Source organism: Hylobates moloch, unplaced genomic scaffold, assembly GCF_009828535.3.
Source record: "Hylobates moloch isolate HMO894 unplaced genomic scaffold, HMol_V3 SCAFFOLD_11, whole genome shotgun sequence".
In the NCBI taxonomy this organism is placed as follows: domain Eukaryota; kingdom Metazoa; phylum Chordata; class Mammalia; order Primates; family Hylobatidae; genus Hylobates; species Hylobates moloch.
Genome location: NW_026652286.1, coordinates 32,073,909 through 32,095,663, shown reverse-complemented (window position 1 = coordinate 32,095,663; position 21,755 = coordinate 32,073,909). Strand labels below are relative to the sequence as shown.

General features: G+C 45.4%; 1 long non-coding RNA gene across 3 annotated transcripts in view; it reads left to right on the top strand.

Annotated features, from left to right (window-relative positions):
* The window catches only part of LOC116477299 (uncharacterized), a 156,335-nt gene that overhangs the window by 37,462 nt on the left and 97,118 nt on the right, over window positions 1–21,755 (top strand). The window contains exon 4 of one of the 3 annotated variants that reach the window (XR_009215714.1): window positions 16,055–16,295. The exons of 1 other annotated variant lie outside the window; for it this stretch is intronic. This is a non-coding gene — a long non-coding RNA (uncharacterized LOC116477299). Of the gene's footprint in view, window positions 1–14,830; window positions 15,268–16,054; window positions 16,296–21,755 lie in introns of those variants that run through there. One more of the 3 variants, XR_009215715.1, reaches the window with a different exon arrangement.

Sequence of the window (21,755 nt, the reverse complement as noted above, 5' to 3'; positions counted from 1 at the left end):
CAAAAGGCCCAGCAGTCTCTGATAGATATTGCCACAAGGAATTTATGGGAGAAAGAAGATTAATTCTGGGAAGGTTGCACGAGGGATAGAAATGAAATGTAGAATTTTAGCTGGCTCTTAAATGATGGGTAGAAATTAGAAAAGGAAATCAAATTTAGCATTTCAGGCATTGATAGATAATAATAACTAAAATTGAACAAACAATCATCTAAGACTTTTCAGTATGTTAATAACATTTAATTATCACAGCAGTCCTCTAAAAGACATAATACTATTGGCCGGGCGCAGTGGCTCACGCCTGTAATCCCAACACTTTGGGAGGCTGAGGCGGACAGATCACAAGTTCAGGAGATCAAGACCATCCTGGCTAACACGGTGAAACCCTGTCTCTACTAAAAATAAAAAAAATCAGCCGAGCATGGTGGCACGCGCCTGTAGTCCCAGCTATAGGAGGGTGAGGCGGGAGAATCGCTTGAACACAGGAGGCGGAGGTTGCAATGAGTCGACATGGCACCACTGCACTCCAGCCTGAGCGACAGAGTGAGACTCCATCTCAAAAAAAAAAAAGATATAATACTATTATTTCCATTTTACAGATGGAGAAACCAAGTCTTTGAAATCTTGAGAAACTTGCTCACAGTATATATAGATGTTAAGTGGCAAGTTTGGTGAATGAATCCACAATGATGTTCCAAGCTTATGCTCAATATTTGAATGAAACAGGGGACAAGTGAAGAGGAGGGAGGCAGGTCATACACCCCAGGCCATAAAGGAGGGGAGTGGAATCGAGGAAGATGCAACAGAAAAGAAGACTTTGAAGGCACTTAAAAGAAGACTTTGAAGGATCTTAGGGAGCTTGGATGGTGGAACCATGAGAAGAACACAGAGAAGTTGGTGAGGATAGTTCCGCCCCTTCTCCATATTCTAGAGCTGACAACTCCAGCTTGTGTCAGGGTAATCAAAAGAAGAGACAATTTAGTGCAGCTCCTACCATGTGCCAAGCAGGCACCTACCTAATACCGTAGGGGCATTAACTTTTTTAACCCTTGCAACAGCCCTGTGAGGTAGCTACAGTTACAAGCCCCAGTTTAGAGGAAGAAACTGAGGAACATAAAGGATAAGTAGCTTACCCAAGGTCTTCAAGCCAATTGAGCATGTATCCAGCTCCAGGGTTTGTGGCATGAGCATGCTATAAACTTCCTGGGCAGGCTGAGGAAGTGAAAGGAACATGATCTTGGGTCCAAATTCAAGCTTCATTACTTCCTCCATGGGGGTCCTCTTTGAGTCTCAATTTCCTTATCTGCAAAGCAGGGATGATACCATCTGTCAAGTGTTTATGTGAGGATTACGTGAGATGACTAAAGGAAACACCAATCACGGAGGATTTGAGGTAAAAGGTCTCCCGGCCTTCAGTACCTTCCTCTTACTCCCCAGATGGTCTCCTCCCTGTGGAATCTTTGGATTTCAAGTCTCCTTTCCCGGAAAGGAAACACCTTTCTTTCTTGGACTGTTGATATAGAGCTATGTGAGGCATTCCAACCTAAATTTCTCTTCCCCAAACAGGCCTGATTGACATTTTCTTTCCCCACTCAGCTCAAAGACACTCAGAGCATTGAGCACACATCTGGGATTTTTGCATGTTGCCATGTCTTTTAAAGAACATCCCTAAAATGTACTGGAGACTCCAAGGCTTAAAATAGGTCCCTGCAAATTCACCCATGCCTATAATTGAATAGCAGTTGGAGAGAAAAATAGCTTCAATAATGTTGCATTTTAAAATTATGGTACTTATTAATTGCGCCCGAGTCTCCATTTTCATTTAAGAAAGTGGTCTCCTCATAAGTAAAGTGGGAAAGATACAAAAAAGAAAACCAAAAATAAGTCAGTTTTTTTTTTCCCCAAACCACTGAAGTGCAAGGCACAGTCTGTTTCCAGGCAGAGTGTCTGAGGGAGGGACACTTTCCCCCCTTTTGCCTAGGGAGATGAAGAGATCTTATTGCAATTATTTTTATTTTGTGTAGAACTGAGACACAGAGAAAAATAAAGACCCTTCCAAGACCATAAGTATAGCCAATTGTGCAATGAGACTCTCCAGACCACTGATTTTAATTGTTCCAGTTCAGGTATCTCCTATTTTACAGATGAGGAAATTGAGGCTGAGGAAAGGAGTCACCCAGGATCCTCCTAACCATATAAACTTGAGTTTGAGTTTGGGGGAATTAAGGTGATATGGGCTTGAAACTCTGCCTGTTGACCAAGGTCACTCTGGAAAATGGCCACAGGCTATCCTGAAGGCCACCTGTAGTCACCATCTGTTGCTAGTACTTAGGACTTCCCATTTCTCCTGCTTGTCTACAGTATGTTCACAGATATCTGGCTGACTGTCAAGTCCATGATTAGACATGTGGGTAGCAGATGTGCACAGCATTGCATCCAGCTGTGCTTTTGCCAGCTGCAAGATACTGTATGCCAATTTCTTACCCATCAGACACCTGGAGAATAGGGCCCACATGAGAAGAAGCTCCTAGACATGGTGTCCCTCTGGGTGAGAGTCATAATGCCTTCAACACTCATCATGAGCCTAAGAAAAAGCTTGAAACGGAATTCTGCCCAACACATTCAGGAAATAATTATTGAGTGCTAACTCTGTGAGAGGCACCATCCTAGATGCCAGAGAACTGGTGGAAACAAGACAGAAGAAAGGACTTCACTATGGAGGAAGGGGGAAACTGTGATTCCCAAAGCAGTCAGGATGATCCTTTAGGAAACTCAGTAGAGTCATGGCATTGCTCAAAAGTAAAAGCCACGGTCTCTACCATGGCTTTATGTGAACTGTCTTCCTCTTCCTTTTTAACCTCAACTCCTAACACTCTTCCTCTTGCCCTACCCACTCCAGCCACAGTGGCCATTTTGCATTCCTAGAACACACTAAGCATGTTTCTACCTCAGGGTCTTTGCACTTGCTGTTTTTCTTTACTGTTGGGCACACTACAGGGATTCATAGTTCTTGGTTCCCTTTCTTTTCCTATTGTTCCCTTCCCTTCCTACCCCCACCAAATATTTTAAAAATTCAGAAGCTAGTCATCACAGGCGGTTAAAGAAGAAACCATGTTCTTCCACAGATTGTCCTGGAATGCCCCACCAACATCAATGACTAGGTCCTCTTCCCTGGCCCTGAAGGAGTGGGCCACTTTCCAGACACATCCCAGGCAGCAGGCCTGCTCCATGAAACTGTCAAGAAGCGAGGAGCCTCAGGAAAAGTCACAGACATAAACAAGATAAAGCTTGTGACTTCTAGGACACTTTGGCCTGTGGACCACAGAACTGTCAATGGCCCAGCCCTTGCTCTGATAAGGGAGGGCAGGAACATTCCAGGAGATGCATTTGTCTCAAGCCCTCAAAGGCTGAGCATCCCCAAGAATCTGGCAGAGAGAGAAAGGGCGGGGGAGGCTGGTGGGAGGATCTCTCCAGGGCATGGAGCCAGCCCCACTGCCCTTGCTATCCCTTCAGCCCAGATATGGGGCAAGAAATTCAGGCCAACTCAGCAAACATGTACCTGGCAGCTCCTTGCTGCCTGGCACTGCTAGGGGCAGAGTGCTGGAGAAGATGGGAGGGCAAGGATCCCAGATTGCAGGGGCTCAGAAAGGTGGAGAGAGATGTGGATATCAATTGCCTGCATGGAAAATGAGAGGGGACAAAGGGCAGGCTTTGGTGCTCTGAAGAAGGAGGCAGTCATTCTGTCTGAGGTTGTGGGAGTCTAGGAATATTTATTTCCTAGAGAACGAGTCCCCTAAGTAGGCCGTAAAGTCAACCATGACTTTGACAGGTGGAGGGGTCTGAGGAGAGCATTCCTGGCACAGATTGGTGTGTTCAAAAGCATGGAGGAAGGCAATTGCAGATGTGTTTCAGTCCATGCAAAGGCCCCTGGAGGGTTGCAATGGAAGATGAAGCTAGAAAGATCAGGGCTGCAGTAGGAGGAGCCTTGACTCTCTGGGAAAGGGTGTGAAACTATCCTATAGGAATAGGAGCCAGGGCTGCCTCTCCGGTAGGGCAGAAACAGTACCAGCTGGGCTTCACATGGAGGAAGGAGGGGTGGAAGGGGAGCAGACAGGGCCAGTGGAGGCCAAGTAAGAGGTGGTGAGGCCTGAATTCCAGTAGCAGCCATGGGATTTCTGGAAAAAGTTGCAGATTGTTTTCTTGCTCCTCTTTTAATACAGTTATTAGCAGCTGTGGGGCCACCTGAGTGTGTACTGAGCACTTGGGAAACAGGTCCTGAACCAGAAAGAGTGTCCAGGTACAAGTCTACAACCCATATCTTGTCAGGCAGAAGTTAGTAGGAAACCCTGCAGCCCAGCCAGATAAAGGCCTGGCTTCCAGAATGCCCTGGAACTGCCTGGGTGATCCTTTTAAAACATGAATATAAACACGTCCTCATCCTCCTTAAAACCCTTTGCTGTTTCCACGTCACTCTCAGAATGAAGTCCAAGCTCTTTGGCTTGGTGTTTAAAGCTTCATCAAGCCTGTGCTTATATCTCTGTCATCCCATCTCTATAGTCTAGGGCAGGGGTCCAAAAACTTGTCTGCACGTTCAAATTCACCTGGAGATCTTTTAGAATGTCTAAAGCACAGCCCAGCACCCAGACCAATTAAATCACCATTTCTGGGATGGGACCTAGTTGCTCAGGTGACCCCAGAGAAACTAGAAACCCAGGTATAGGGCCTACATCCTAAGCTCTAGTCATACCAGATGTATTAGCTAGCTGTTTCCATCACAGACCACTTCAAATTCTTGGTGGCTTACAAAAAATATTGATTACCATGCTCACAGAAATGCAGATCAGCTGTGATTTGGCAGGTAAATGCTGGTGGCAGCTCTGCTTCAGGCTTCAGGGTCAGCTGGGTTTGACTCTAGGCTGACTCTAGACATTGCATTCTAGACATTGCATTGAGGGAATTCTACAGATCTCTCATATTTCTGGGAGCTACATCTTTCCCTGCAGCAAATTTTCAAGGTATTGATAGAAGTGCAAGTGCTCCTTAAGATCTTAGATTTTAGCTGGCAACCCCTCACTTAACTCACATCCCATTGGTCAAAACAAGTCCCATGGTCAAGGCCAACAATGATGGGGCAGGAAAACAGACTCTGCTCACTCTTCTGTTCTGCAAGTTACATGGCAGGAAGGAGTGAGGAACTAGAATGATCCACTCCGTCTCACAGGAAATCTTGTGACCTTGAATGCTTCGTATCTATGAACCCCAGTTTCCTTACCTGGAGAATGAGATAGTTGCCCTGGATGCCCACATACATGACCGCCCCTCCCAGCTCTTCTCATCCACAAAGACCTTTGCACATATATGCACAGCCACCTACTTGTGCCCATACTACACATTTAAATCATGACTATTATTTTTAAATACTTGATGATTTTCAGAATGCTTCACATACTCACATAGGCCATATACTCATCTTCAGATACACATCCTTGCATTCTCAGTCCTACACATACGTATATACTTACTTTTCAAACACACGCTTTCGTGTGCATGTTCCCACATTTATACAAATACACACAGAGGCACCTATGTGCCTGTGTGCACTCGCTCAGCCATACTCACACATGCCACATGGATTCTCAGACATGTTTAGTTACAAACAGTCTCCCCCACCCTGCTCACCCTCACACACTGGCTCACTCACACATATATTCTATACCTCTCCGCACAGCTGTTTAATCAGAATCAGGGCCTGCTGATGAGGCTGTTGTCTGGCGCTCAGGGAGCAGCTTTAACTCTTTGCTGCCCCCATAAAGGCTGGCTGTTCTGTGTGCTCTCCATCTGCAGACCCCGGGGAACAAAAGGGCCACAGAGGAGTCAGGCGGAGACGCTTTATCTGCAGGACTGGAGCTTATCTGGTGCCACAGGGCCAGAGAGAGGGTGCAGAAGACACAGGGACAGCACTCTGGACCCTCTGAATTCACTCCGTGCTTTCTCCTCCTGGCTGCATCTCCCTCCTCATGTCCCAGGTATCTTCAGTAGGATAACAAAAAAAAAAATGAATCATCCAAACTAAGACAGTGTTGAGAATGAAAGAGACACTAACAACAATTACATTGAATTACCTGGGATCGTCACAGGCAAGCAGCAATGCCTGGTCCCTACTCATGAGAGACCAGATATTGTGGACTTGCCCTGAGCTCCTGTTTCAGCCCAACTGAAGGACAGTCCCGGTTGAAAGGAACTTTCAGGTAGAATCACCTCATTTTGCAGTTGAAGGCCCAGAGAGAAGCTGGGACTTGCCTGAGGTCACACAACAAGTTAGTAACAAAACTGTATAGAACAAAGTTTTTCAATCTTCCAGGCCAGAGTTCTCCCTGGTCTTAGGTGCAGCTCCTGGGAAGCTGGCCGAGACTGTGGGATTAGCATGCAAGGGTTCATTGAGGAGTACTTGAGGAAAGAAAGCAGGACAGAGCAGAGGGACAGCGGCCTCTGCTGAGGTCATGGGGAGCAGAGGTCATGGGGAGCTCTGGAGCTGAGAGGGTTCTTCAAGGTTGTCCCAAATGAATATATGGGCCGAGGCTTTGTGCCTTCAGCGAGAGGACGTGATGTTGGGTGGGGCAGTACCCTGCAGCTAAGAGCAACTCCCAGGGAGGGATGCAACAGCCTGTCAACTAAGGGAGACAGTGCCTTGGTCCTCCAGGGGAGGTGGACAGCACACCATGGCATCCATCACATCCTGCTGTTAGCTTGTGTTAAGCTACCTGCAGCCCCAGCCCCCCGGAGGACTGCTTGTACCTGGGCAGCAGTTGTATTGGCATTCATTTCACTGGCCCCACAGGAGGTCCTGGAAAGAAATTGCTGGGGAGGAGGCCACCTGGCTGAGGCTGCTCCTGAGACTGACCAGTGCATTCCTTGTGGAGCCCGAGCTTCCTGCCAGCCCCAGCACGGCCATCTCTACAGCTTTGCAGCTGCATTCTTCACACCCATCAGAAGTCACTGTTGCTTACTTTATTTTTCCACTTCTTTGATCCTTCTACATGTGGTCCAAGGGAGTTTCCTGTCTAACTCAGCCAGGGAACAGGGGCAGCTAGCAGAGAGCCAAAAGGGGGCACCTGGGCATGAGTTAAGAGGGCATCTGTGGCAAGCCCATCACACAGCTAAAGAGAACGATCTCAATGAGAAGTCTCAGGCTTCTTTATGAAGGAGGGGCACATTTCCCATGGGCTGTGGAGTCCAGCAATCCTAACTTCCAGTCTTAGCTCTGCCGCCTACCTACAGAGGCACTTTACACACACTTCCAGGCGTGAAAAAAAATTTTCAGCAAATTAAATTTAACAAAGTTTAGTTGAGCGAAGAACTATTTGCAAATCGAGCCCCCTCAGAACCAGGAAAGGGAAGTGAGGCACAGCAACAGCTTCACTGGTTACAGCTCAGCGTTGGTCGTATTTGGATGTGGTGTAATGAGTTGACTGCCCGTGATTGGCTGAACCTCAGCGTCTGTTATTGGCTGAGACACAGCTACTTGTCACAAAAAATACATACTCCTAAATTAGGCTTTCATTCTGTTTACATAGTAAGTTAGGTGCAGTTTGTTATGTAAATAACTCAAGGTACGGAGGCATCTTCAGGCCAAGCTTAGTTAAATTTAACACAAGCTACCTAAAACTTAGGGTTGGCTCTCTGTATACAGTAGAGCATTGTGAGAATGTAATGAGGTAACCTGGGAATAGGAAAAGGATCTGCAACGTGCCAGCACTGTGCTAAGCACACAGCACCCACAGCCTCCCTTATCCCTATCACAAGCCTGCAAGGTGAGTACCCAGGATCCCATTTTACAGATAAACAAGCTTGCCGCAGGGCCCAGATCCAACCTCAACCTGACGTTGCATGATTGGTTGCCAGCATTCTCTGCAGATTAGTCTTGACAAGGTCCAGTTTCTTACTCCAGTAAAGCAGGAATTAAAAAGAAAATAAAAAAAGAAAACATTGGAGCAGTACTTGACATTTCACTGTGTTTCCATCATATTTGGTGCAGGCATCAAGAAGAGCAAAAATCCTCCTCCTTAAAAACCCAAGAATTTCAGTGCCAAAAAAATGACTGTGGAGTTTTTCCATAAACACACACACACACACACGCACACACATGCACACCGTGTTAGAGTTTTTTCCTGAGGATCCTGCAGACTTGCTTTTCACAAAAGAGGGCTAACAGCACAGGGCTCTTCTGGAGAGCAGATTAAATGAATTGTCCAGTTTTTGGAAAGAGAGCTGTCCAACTTTCCTAATCATCAGTGGAATGCCGGCTGGGTTGATGTAGGCGTTACTTGGGGGTTATTGACAACTCCCCAAATGAGTCTAGCAAACTCGTTTGTGCCAGGCTCCAACTAGGGAGCTCACAGTCTCCTGGGGAAAATGGACATAAAAACAGGAAATTACAATATGTAAGTAATATTATAACAAGAAGTAATGGAATCAAATACAAAGTCCCCAGATAACTTGGAGGTGGTGTCAGCTCTGTCGTGGAGGCTCAAGGAAGATTTGCTGAAAGAAGTATCACAAATCCAGGTTTTGAAGGATGAACAGGAGTTTTTAGGAGCTACCACCTACTTTTAATGATTTCTTTTTCTATTTAGAGAGTGGAGAAAAGAAAGAAGAGGAAGGGTGCTTGTATGTACTACATGCTATTTGCCAGACTGCATTTGACACTTTTCACATTTGCACATTTAATTCTCATGATAACCCTGTCAGATGGGGTTTTCACAGGGAAGAAACTTAGGATCAAAAAGGGTAAGCTGAGCAATTTCCTCGAGGTCACACAGCTATCAAGTATTGGGGCCAGAAACCTATCCCAGTTCTTTTGGCTCCAACTCCCTGGCTCTTTCCCTGCTGCTGGCTTCTATAGCCCATGGGAGCTGTACATTCATGTAGTTTATTTGTGGCATACTGTGCAGTTTTTGAGTTGGTTAGAATAATGTAAAATCATTAGAAACTGATTTAGCAATTGGTCTTATCTACAGTCAACCCTACAAAATTCCCTCATCTGTCCACAGAAACTACAAGTCTTCAAAGTACTGTCCCAACTACCCATTCCTCAGCCCAGCCCTGCAACTTGAGCAGGAAGGTCCGTTGCCTGGTAAGTCAAGGGCAGAGCCAGGGGGACTAGAATCTCACTATTTCTTGGTTCCCACTGCAGGGCTCTATGAGTGACACTATGTTATACATATCTTGTCCCTTTCATATCTCTGGTGCTGTAAGAAAAAGTACCTTGAGGTACTCCATATCCTGGGTACCTTCTGCATCCTCCTTAACATAAAATGTCACTTAACATAGGACTGAGCTTGAGTGTATTTATTTCCATAAATAGGTGTGGCTTGAATCCTGGGTACCTTCTGCATCCTCCTTAACATAAAATATCACTTAACATAGGACTGAGATTGAGTGTATTTCTTTCTATAAAGAGGTGTGGCTTGAATTCCTGTGCTGACCACTCCTGACTTGTGTGACCTTGAGCCAAGTTACCTAACCCTTTAGACTTTAAATCATCTGAGAAATAGGGGCATAAGTTTGGAGAAGTCCTACCTTTGTACAAAATAATTGGGGCGATGTTTCGGCATTTACCAGGTGCACAAAATACCTGGTACTTACTAGGTGCTCAGTAGATGTGAGTTTACTTTCCTTTATCCTTTGAAGAGCTGTACCTGTGTCCAGGGTTAACCTCACTCTATCGGGACCTAGACATCCCTACAAAATCAGGGATTTTACTTCCCTGTGTGGTAATTAACTATTGTACATTCTATATCCAAAGTCACAGAGCAGATCCACAGTTTTCAAACTGGGTTCGAAGAAACCCTGAGGTCCTGCGAGGCGGTTCGAGGGTGATGGATGTCAGTGGTCAGGCCTTCAGACCACCCCCTCCCAATTCAACAAAAACAGAATCTCTTTTATATCTTTCATATGTTGGGCTTTCAAGTAGAATTTCATTTTAAGAATGAAATTGCGTGTTGAAAATAGAAAATCGCAAACCTCCGTTGGAGAGTAATAGAAAGTTTAATGTGTGATCTTTGCATTGCAAACCAGGTTGCTTTCTCTCTTATGTCTCTTCCCTCCTAGTCTTTTTTTTTTTTTTTTTGCAATGGAGTCTTGATCTGTCCAGCAGTGGTGCCATCTTGACTCACTGCAACCTCCACCTCCTGGGTTCAAGCAATTCTCCTGCCTCAGCCTCCTGAGTAGCTGAGATTACAGGCACATGCCACCACCCTTGACTAATTCTTGTATTTTTAGTAGAGATGGGGTTTCACCATGTTGGTCAGGCTGATCTCGAACTCCTGACCTTGTGATCTGCCTGCCTCGGCCTCCCAAAGTGCTGGGATTACAGGTGTGAGCCACCACGCCCAGCCCCTCCTGGTCTCCTTAATGACAAAAGCCCAGCTTCTACCCTGCTCACTGCCCCACCCCCAACATGCCCACCCAACATGCAGACCAGTCACAAGAAGGAAAACCAGTTAACAAGGGCCTGGAGAAGCTACAAGGTACTTGGACTTCCAGTCTTTAAATGGACCGTTTTTGCGTCAACCTGGCTATGAAGTCTTGGCTGATGTAGGCTAGAGATAGGAAAGCAAGGTCATTTGGGGCCTAAAATGACAAAATGAGGGCAGAGAAAAGTGTTGAAAATGAATGACTGTGGAAAGGAAAGAAATCTTCTGAGATGCTCCTCTTCCTATCTGATACCTAGTGAGATGGAGAACACGTTGACTTTGGAGCCAAGAAAGCTCAGTTCAAATTCTGAGCCTGCCTAATGTGTAACTATGTGATCTTGAACAAGCCATTAACTCCTTCCAGTCTTATTTCCTCATCTACAGAATGGGAATAGTATTGCTGTCACAGGACTAATATGAGTGTATATCACATGTATGTAAAAAGCATATGTGAGATATTGAATGAAAAACAATTGGTGCCTGCTAGCTGTCACTGAATAAACATCAGTCCCTCTTCTCCATCCAGCTACCATATTTTCCAGCCCATACATTGAGACACTGGGTTATGGTAAAGATTGAATTAAATGATGTAGATCAAATTCCTAATGCAACTCCTGGTACACAGTAGGTGTTTAATAAGTGCTATCATCTCCACAAGCTTCCTTCCTTCTGCACAGCATATTTGCAGCAACTGCCATCCTGATCACCTCATGCTTGGGTTACTAACTCAGCCCCCCTAGTGGGGTCCCCTGTCCCAGAGCACTGTTCCTGTCTCCCTGGCATGTGCAGTCACCCTAATCTTCCCCTAAACAAATGAACAAAGCAAGACAAATGGCAAAGCTCCACTAACAACAAGTTATTCAGTTCCAGCATTATCTGATTTAATTCTCCATTTTCGTTTCAGACCAATCTGTAAGGTCAGTGTTAATAGCTCTCCCTCCCCCTTGTAATGATAATCTCAGGCTTAAAGAAATAAGCAATTTCAGCTCCTCACCTTGGTGGGGGCATAGCTGAGGTGTGAGATCCCATCAGATCTGTCTGCAACCAAAGACTCTTCTGCAACATTAACGGTTCTCTGAAGTGGTCTGGCTGGGCACTGAGAGTGGAGAGACCTGGATTCTAGCACTGGCTCACCATTGGTTCATGGCACATGAGCCCATTTCTTCCTCTGAAAATGAGGAGAGTCCCTTCCTTTCTTACCCCATATGTCTGCACTCAGGTTTCAGGGCCAATTCCAGAAGGACCATATGCTCTCTGTCCTCTGTAGCTTTGCCCAAGCTGTCCCCTCCTCAATCACCTCCCTCATCACCCTGTGTCTACCTGGTTAAGAATTAAGCTCTAAGATTCTACTCTATCATCCCTCACCTCCTTCAGAAAGCCTTCCTAGACGACCCCAGGCAGAATCGGGTGCTCCCTCCTCTAGGCTTTCATAGCCCTGCATCTAAATCACAACTATGACCTTTTTTTTCTGGTATATACATTTAATTATAGGACTGTCTCCTAGTAGATAGGCTGGGAGCTCTCATGTATCTCATTTATCTTTATACCCATGTCTGTCACAGAATAATTGCTCAGACAATACTTATGGAATGAATGCATTAATGAATGAATGAAGAGAGAGAGCAAGGGAGATCGAAAGAGCATCATTGAATGAGTTCAGGGTTTTGTTCAGTCCCAGCTTCAGAGTCCATGACTTAAGAATAATTCATTCTTGCAGTTCTTCCACTGCTGACTTTGTGCCTCCATGAGGGTCAATGGCCTTATGCCCTAGCATCTTATCCCTATACCATGTAATCTGGGTCTGATGCTGGAATTTGGGCTTAGAGCTTGGCTCCAAGTCTCTGTAACAGGGGTCTGCCCTGCCTCCAGCCCCCATCCAGGACATGGGCCCTCTCTTACCCTGGCCAGCCTGTTCCAGGCCAAGGAACTCCATTCCTCTCCCCAGTTCCTGTTCTCTCCCTCTCACCTGCTTCCCTGGCTGGTGATAGGGCCTGCCTCCTGCCCATCAGGGCTTCTTAGATTACAACTATCAGCCTAATTTCCCCACTTCGTGTCCCACCCACTTACTAGGTCAGCCTTCCCACTGTAGCTTGCAGATGGTGACATCCTCATGTGTCAGGCTTTTCCTGATATCAGGAGCACCTCGTGTCAGCTCCTATCCCTGGGTCAGATGCCCTGACATAATGCCCAGCCCTTCAGACAGCTCCAGGCCAGTGTCCAATCCCTTTCTGCCTGCCAGGGAGCATCTGGACGTGCCTAGCCAAATCCTGAGATGGGCTGGGAGAAGGCAGTCGGCCCTAGAGATCGTTTCTAGTGAAGGCCCAGCCTGCAGGTGGGCACACGTGGTGGGTGTTCAGGTTTGACGAGGCCTTGGAAAATGAAAGATCGCATGAGGTGCAAACCTCAGGCTATGTGCCTTTGGACAACTCATTTGATCCCTCTGTGCCAAAGAGTTTTCATTTGCAAATTGGAGATAAGAACCCATAATAGCTACCTCAGAGGACTGTTGTGAAGAATAAATAGGATAATGCATATCAACCTCAGGGCCTGGTACATGATGAGCCCTCAGTAACCATGAGCCTTTTTCCATGTCACTATAGCTGTTGTCATTATTGCTGTTGTTGCTGCTATTGTCATTAAGAAGAGTGAGCTGCATCCTCAGGTACATCTCCTGTGCTGTTTCTTTTCCTCAAACCACTCATTAATATTCTGAAGACTAAGTCAGGGAGGCAGTAGCAACACACCAGGCTTAAAATTAATCAAGTTCCCTTCACTCCAAATGAACTTTTCTCACCGATTCTCAGATCTTCGGCATCTTGCTACTGGGTGCATTTTTTCTACATAATGAAGTTTGGGCAGTGCTGGCTGGCCACTGCCGGCTCCTGCCTAGTCCCTGACTGACCTCCATGAAGTCACAGCTGTTCTCAGGCGCCGTGCTTCAAGTCCCCCACCACCGCCCCCCCCATCGTCTGGCTGCCTTCTCATCTGGGGTGATGCGATCCCAGCAGATTAACATGATGTCCTTGTAATTCTGCATCCAAGACACATGTCACTTTCCTTCAACACATTTGGAAGGAGGGCAAGTTCTACTTTGTAAAGACCGTCACTTATTTTGAACTGGAAGAAAATAATTTATTTGGTCAAAAGTTGTTGTGCTTTTCCATTAAGGGCACATATTACCCTTTTGTAATGGGAAATGGGGCCTTTTAGATCCCACATAGTCTAATCTCCAAAGTCACTCCAGCACAGGGCTTTCTTCCTCATTTGATTTCAGTCAATCAGTGAATCCAACAACTAAGGAAATGCATTCAAAAATTAACCATACCAAGTGAAAGCAGAGGAAGGTATGTTAGCAGGAGTCTCCCATCTCAGGTGTTTCTGTAAGAACCATTAAAATACCCCTTATCTGAGTGGAAATTCATTTTTTTCTACTATGGGAAGACTCCAAGACACTCATTCTAAGACTTGGGCCTTATTGTATTTGCAGAAACCCTGCTGAACTTTGCAGTGTCACCCGCCACCCAACTACGAGCGTCTCCCAGGATTGTTTTCTAGTTCCCAGCCTGGGCTGTCTGACATGGCACCCCAACCTGGGTACACATCTTAGAGGCTCAGCTTTTTGTCAGTGGCAAACTGGAAATTTCACCACTTAAATGGAACCACAAAATCTTAGGCCTTGGGAGAGTATGTCTGCAGAGTCATCTTGGTGTGCACCTCTCACTAACCATTTTCAACAGATGCCAAATTCTCGGATCTGGGAGGGGTGGCCCTAGTCCCCATCTTCAGAATGTGTAAATGGTGAGCTTGAAGGCCAAAGAAAACTGCTTCAGACTTTGATACCTTATCATTATGACTCAAAGAGAAGAGAGAGGTTAAGTAACTTGCTCAGAATCACAAAGGTAGTAACTAGCAAAATTGGACTTTGAATCCAGGTTTGCATGACTTTATATTATGCCTTTCTGCAATGCTGCTGCCTGGAAGGCAGGCTTAGTGCTGCTGAGATCCTGGTAGATATCTGCTTTCCCCAAAGTGGTGAACTTTGCAGGCTACCGCCAGATCTATGCCATCTGCTCACTTCTGAGGGGCTTCTTCAAATCCCACCAGGTGACCTTAATGTCCCAAAATATTCTCGACACTGAATCACTCACTTGCAAAGAAAAGCTGGACCCCAACCCCTGTATTGGACAGACCCTATAGGAAGTTTCCTTAATAGCCTAAGGAGCAGAGACAGAAAATGAAAAATCACTAAGGTAGTGGTAGGCTTACATCCCAGGGAGGGAGCGCCATGGCGCACACCTCTTGCATGGGCTGGGGTTTGCATTTGTGTTTAATAACAACTTTGATCTCTCTGCCAGCAGCAGCGGTCATTGAGAAATCCTGACATAAAGAAGGTATCTGGGAGATAAAGTTCTGCAAGCGATGATTACTAGCACTTAAGTTCTCTTTTTGTTGAAAGGAAGAATCCCAGATTGAACAGTGCATTGAATGATATGACAAGCAAGTACTTGATCCCTGTCCAGCTGGAGGGGGGATTGTACCCATCAGCAGCTTTTTAGCTAAGGACGTCTTTATATTTCCCTTCTTTGTCTGGGCCTCTCTCGTTCCTCCTTTTACTTCATGTCAGCACTATATAGTAGGTATGCCAAGTGGTTTTGAAATTTAAATTACAGTCTCTTTTTCAGATGTTATTGGAAAGAACATGTAATTTATAACCACGTGTTAGGAGTACAGGATGTTCATGGTCCACTGCCAATTTTTCTTTTGTAAAGTTAATAAAACTTTCATAAAACACTTATACACTTGTATATTTCATGGTAAAGATTTTTTTTATCTCATAGGCTAATGTAAAGATTTATTAAAACCATTTTTTTGTTAAGAGGAGTGTCAATAGTTTGCAGCTGAGTGTAATTTTGAATCCGTGGAAGATGACGGTCTGATGGAAAATGACAGTAACAGCTTTGTTGATTTAGCACTAAAAATAAAGGAGCCTTTCAAATGAGAGAATGCTCTAATATCCAGAGTGGGCTAGGACGCACTCAGGCCAATGGAGGCAAGCTGGAGGAGCCGGCCACCAGCACTCCAGCCCCTGGCAAGAGCAGAGCAGGATTGGATGGAGCCCAGGTGGGAGGGTGAGCAGAGCCCCAGGGGTTAGTGGGAAGGAAGGCTCTTCTTGCAGGGGAGGGAGGGAGGGGCCAGGAGTAGTGTCTGAATTTACTTCTTGTGGCAGAAAACTCTGGAATCTGCCTGCCCCCACAGACACTCTTAGCCCTTTCTAGGCTTTAGTGGATTCAGTTTTTCCTGGATATAATGAGCGGGTAAGATCTGGCACACCTTCCTTGCCCCACTCTCTGTCACCTTTACCAATCCACATCTACCCCAAACTGGTTCCCACTGAAGAATCCTTTCAAGGAAACTCACTTAACTTTTTTTCTGAGTGTAAACCCCAGCTTTTATTTATTTATTTTTTTTGTAGCTGGTAAATTGGTGTGCTCCCCTGCGTAGAGGTGAAGAATTAGATGGCTTATAGGTTCCATGATTTGGAGGAGTAAATAGACTTTTTAAGCTTCTGTTTTCTCCTCCAGGAAATGCAGATGATAACTCCTGCCTCCAGGCCCCTTTCTGAGATGATTCTGAGATGATGCATATAAATGGGCTTTGCAAACTGTGGGTAGTAGATGTGAGAACTCTTCCTCTTCCAGACAGGATCCAAGGTCCTTTGGAAGGGACAGTGAGCGGACTGCATCCTGCTTGCATGAAGACCCTGATTCCCTCAAATGTTGAAAGAGGTTGAATTTACAAATAAATTAAGAAATTAAGAGCAAATGAAGAGGAAGGAATGGTTATTAACTGTGTGCCATAGATCTTTGCATTAGTAAGCCTTATGGTCCTTGTTTTATAGATGATGAAACCGGGACTAAGAGAAGTGAAGTAATCAACTCAAGATCACAAAATGAACGGGACGACCAGGTTTCAAACTTAGGTTTATTCTGACACCAAAGCTTCCATATTTTTTTCCATTCTAGAATGTTAGAAGCAGTGGACACTCTGGAGTGTTCCCACATGCTAAGCACTGTGCTCGGTGCTCTACAAGCATTCTCTCTCTCAATCCTCACACCACACCTGGACAATCACGATTACCTTCATGCAAGGTGAGAAGTGCTGAAAGTTATAACTCCCTGCAGAGGAGGGATTGAATGTGCTTCCCGTGGAAGGCTGCAGTCTAGCAGTGCCTTTGGTGGGAGGGAGCAGGAAGCTTCAAGCTCTGCCTGGGACCACTTCTCCCGCAGTTGAGAATTGAGGGTTAGCTCCTGGAATTTGACTTAGAAATGGGATTGGTAATTGTCTCATTCCTCTCTACAGAGGTCATCCCCGTCTCCCTCACTCTGCCCTCTACTCCAGCCCTGCTCTCTTTGGCCCCTCTTCCAGTTGTTCTTTCCTCTCTCCATCTGCCATTCTCTTCTACATTCCTTTTTCAACCAAGTGGTCACTCTTCATAGCAGCATTTCTCCTAGTGACCCTCCCTGGCGCCACTGAGGTGAGGACCAGCCACATGCCTGGCTTAGGGTCACTGTTTTCTTTGTAGGAATCCTCTCCAGCCACCTCACTCCACCCACCTTCTGGCTAACTCCTATTCTTCGCTGAGGTTTCTGCTTAAATGTCACTTCTTCAGACCATGCCTGACACATCTGACTGGATCAGGCCATCTGTGTGTACACTCTCTAATCATTTTGCGTTTCCCCATTACTTTTCAAAATTATAATTAAGTGATTGTTTGTAAAACTTATTTGTTTGCTATCTATGTTGCCTGCTAGACTACAAGCTCCAGGAGGGGAGGAGCCGCATCTGCCTTACTCATTGCTGCATCTTCCATTCCCAGTAGAGCGCAGGGTCAGTCCTCTCAACAGCCTCACACCATAGCAGTGTTCCTCCCCTTCTAGGCAAAAGGCCAGACAGCCTCCTGACTTCACACCCTAGTCCCATTTGCAACTGTGCCAAGTATCACCAAGTGTCATATAAGTGTCACAGAGTCTAGTTAGGAGGGATTCTGGTGGCAGACTTCCCCTTTGCCCTTTGGAGAGTGAAGATGCACATTCCCACATTGTGAGAGGTGAAGAAGGAGCCAACAGCCTAGCCTGCTTCCACGTCTCGACAACTCTGAGATATGGAGGCATAGGAAGCTCTGGGATCCTGGAAGAAAATGTAAAAGAGAAATTGGGACCCCAGGACAAGAAGTCCAAGAGAAATGGCAGAAGACCCCTACACAATCTCTGTCACTGCTGTAGGGGCAAAGGCACAGCAATTGGGACCAATGACCCCAACTAGGAACATAGCCTGGAGTGAGTGAGTATGTGAGTGTGTGTGTGTATAAGTACATACGTCTCCTTTTCATCGGGTGTGGGAGAGGGCTGTGGTCCAACTGAGCAAGCCATTTCCAAATATGCAGGTTTGTTCATTGCTGTTGCTGTTGCATTTGTAGCTATTGTTGTTGCTTTTGTAGCTATTGTTGTTTTTAGATGAAGCAACTGTGGTTCAGCAGAAGTTCCTGCCTCTAGAGTCAGAGGGTGCAGGCTTGGGTGCTGAGCACCAGGGGCTGGAGCCCAGGCTATTCACTGAGCCTCCCGAGTGGTGGACAGAGCTCAACCAGGCCGAGGCCCCTTAAGTGGGATCATCTGGCTCCTCCCAGTTTTGCCTATTCAGGAGAATGTGGGCAGGGCTTGAGGATTCACCCATTATCCAGCTATCTAGCTTGAGACAATTCTGCAGAGTGGTTAAGAGTTCAGGTTCTCCAGCCAGACCCTCAGCTTATTAACTTTGTCATCTTGGGGAAATTATTTCATATCTCTACGTCTCAGTTAAAATTATAAGCAGAGCCCGTTTCATGGGCATGTGACCTGTGTGTTCCCCCAGGGCCCCATCCTCATAAAGGCCCTGCACTTGGTTTAACACTCTGTTCTTACCATCTTGAAATTCCCAATTATTTTTTTAAGTAGCTCTGTATTTTCATTTTGCACTGGACCTTGCAAATTAAGTAGGTGGTTCTTATTATCAAATACCAAATAAATATTTATTACCAGAACATATACTCATGGAGAGGAACAGTGAGATAAGGCAGGTCTGTACTTGGCACACATTCAGGGCCTGACATTAAGGGACATTATTATTATTGCCTCTTGGGTTACCTACCAAGAACTAGACACCTCCCCAGCATTCCAGCAGCTAGTTGGTTAGAAAGGACAGTACTAGTCTTCCACGACAGTCAAAAACAAGGCCCCTTTAATGCTTGAATAAGACTTAGACTGAATAAAGAATCAAGATCTTGGATGACTTCATGGCACATTTTTTCAGAAAGCCTATGGGGTATGAAGTAGGATCTACATGTGGTAGGCTGCAGAGAGGTGACTAGGGGTGACCGGCTGCCCTACAGGCAAGTTCACCTTCTCCTCTCCTTGGTGACCCAATAGCAATGCCACTCTGCTATCCCAAAGAGTTTACCATTTCTGATGCTGGTCTGATTTGGTCAGGCCAGTTGCTCATTAGTGGTCTCCCATGTTCCAACCAGTGACTAGTTATGCTTCCAAGCTAGGCACATGCAAGGTAACAGACACAGGCAACAGAAAAGTTGGCTGCACTCTTCATTCACCTGATGAATACACTAGATTGGCTCTATCTCTGTCCAGACCTCTTCGATCACCTCTGGCCCTTCTAACACATATAGCCATGGCCAGTGCTGACACCTTCCTTTGCTCTCCCCATCTCTCCTCAACTCATTCCTTCACCTCTGTCTTCATCCAAGTGCTGGAATACCTTTGTCCATCTGGTCATAAAAATATTATCACCATCCCATTCCTTTGACGTGTCCTCTAGAGAACAAAACCCCCTTGCTAAAAGGAAGCATTTTCTATTATATTTGACCAAAATCTATTTTTGAACCTTTATTTGCAATAGCTGGCAGCATAGTGCAGCCCCTAAAGCTTCTCATACACTCCAGATATTATGTAATGGGGGGATGGGCCAGGAGAAGCAGGAGGTCTCCTTAACCCTGGGGTATCTGAGGAGCCAGGGAGGCATAGCAGGTATTCGCAAAGTGAAGCTTTGAAATAGTGTCTCTGAAATTCAGCCCAGCGCTCTTTCTTCCTGCTGTGTGATGTTGTCTCTATTGAAAGATTCTCTTTCCCCAAACATAGAGTACAATAATCCCATTGAATGCATTGCCAATGATAAACTATGTATGGACAAATAACAACAGTGACAAAACCGCGTACAGAGACAAGGCAGTCTGTGTCGGGGAAGAAAGAAAAAAAATAAATGAAATTAACAGTGGGAGACAAAAACAGAGGAAAACCCAGCAATTAGATTAATCATAGACTTCCAGGAAATTGGCCCAAATTTCTTTAAAATCTTGTTGATTGTTATTCAGATTGAAGGGTTCCCTGCAAGATTAGCCAGAGCCCACTAAGCTTGCATACCAATCTGCTACATCCCGCATGTGAGCTGCTCAGATCCCAGGGCTGTGCTCCCGCTACAGTGGATCACCTGTGTAGCAGTGAGGTCCGGTAGACAGAGCCCAGGACTGGGGGTCAGGGAGTGGCATTTCTAGTCCAGCCTGTCAGTCAACTCACTTTGGGACTTTGAACAAATCATGTAACTTTCTGGACCTCAGTTTCCTCATCTGTTAAATAGGCAATTCTGCTGGCCTTTCTTAAGGCAGTGGGTTTTGACAGGTTGAAGAGAAAATATAGATGTGGAAATCCTTGGACAGGCTGAAAATGCGATGCAAGCATAACATAACTTTTTGAGTATTTTCACGGTCAGAAACGAAGTAGGCTATTGCTCAAGGTTCACATATCCCACCTCCAAACACCGGAGTAGAGAAAATGCAGTGGAGCCCTAGTCATTGTTTACAAAAATGTTCCAAAGCCTTCAGATTCAGAAAAATGTTCAGTACATCTTTACCCAAATATTCCTCCCTCTTTTATGATCTGCATTTAAAAGAAAAGTGAATGACCTATCTCTGGATTTATTAATGCTTAAATCATTAGTATCTTGGCTTCAGAATGCTCCTGGGTTGCCAGCAGGATGTCAGAGCTTTCAAATGCCTGGAAGTTGCCCCTCACCCAGGGTGAAATAATCCAAGCATAAAATGGTTTGGGTTTGGTTTGAAGGATTGAATGCCTGAGTTCCTCTTAGAACTGAACTTTTCAAATATGACCATTTTTGGCTCAAGGTTAAACAAAGTTACTGGCTGACTACTAGGTGCTAGGCTCTATGCTAAGAGCTTTACATGCATTATTTAGCTTAATCCCTACAACAACCTAGTGTGGGAAGTTCTATTAATGTTCCTATTTTAGGGATGTAAAAAGCAGGACCCCCCCTTCAAGTATTATGGAAGAGATTTTGACCAATTTTTCTCTTGGCTTCTGTCTTTGAGTCTGTGAATCATATGAAAAGAATAAATCATCTGAGAGCTGAAGTAAGCCACAACAACCATCTAGTATTACATTTCCCAAAACATGTCTCTGCTAGATTTGCTAGGTGTTAGCATTTGGGCATCAACTAAGCTTGAGGACAAGAATCAAGGAGGCTTCTTTGCTGCAAGACTTCTCAGGGCCTTTGAAATGGATGTTCATTGTGACTCTCAAAGGAGAGGATGATGCAGGCAGCATTTTCCAAACTTACTTGGTGACAAATCTTTTTCTATAGGATCCTAATATTCTTCAGAAAATTATTTTAAAAGATGAGATAGATTGTCATATTATAAAGGAAGACACCAAGGCCCAGTCAGGTGCAGTGGCTTGCTCCCAAGTCCCAGGATGTTAATAGCAGAGACAACAACCCAGTTGTGCTGAGTTCAGACCTAGGCCAGGTTCCATGTTTCACTACAACAAAGGAAGGTATGGTAAGAGGGCCAGTGTGGGCTTTCCACAGATTCACGCCACAGGGACCACACCTGGGATCACAGATCACAAATCACACATTTGCAGAATCAAATGGTCATGGGTGCTTTAAGCTAGAAGACAAGGTTTTATTTTAGTCAACTCTTTTATGCTTGAAGGAGCTGTATTAGTCAGGATTCTCCAAAGAAACAGAGCCAATAGGATGTGAAAGGAGAGCGAGAAAGTGATTTAAGGAATTGGCTTATGAGATTGTGGGAGCTGGCAAGACCAAAATGTTCAGGGTAGACCAGCAGGCTGGAAACCTAGGGAAGAGTTGATATTACAGTATTGAGTCCAAGCAGTCTGGATACATAATTCCTTTTTCCTCAGGGGACCTCAGTTTGTTTTC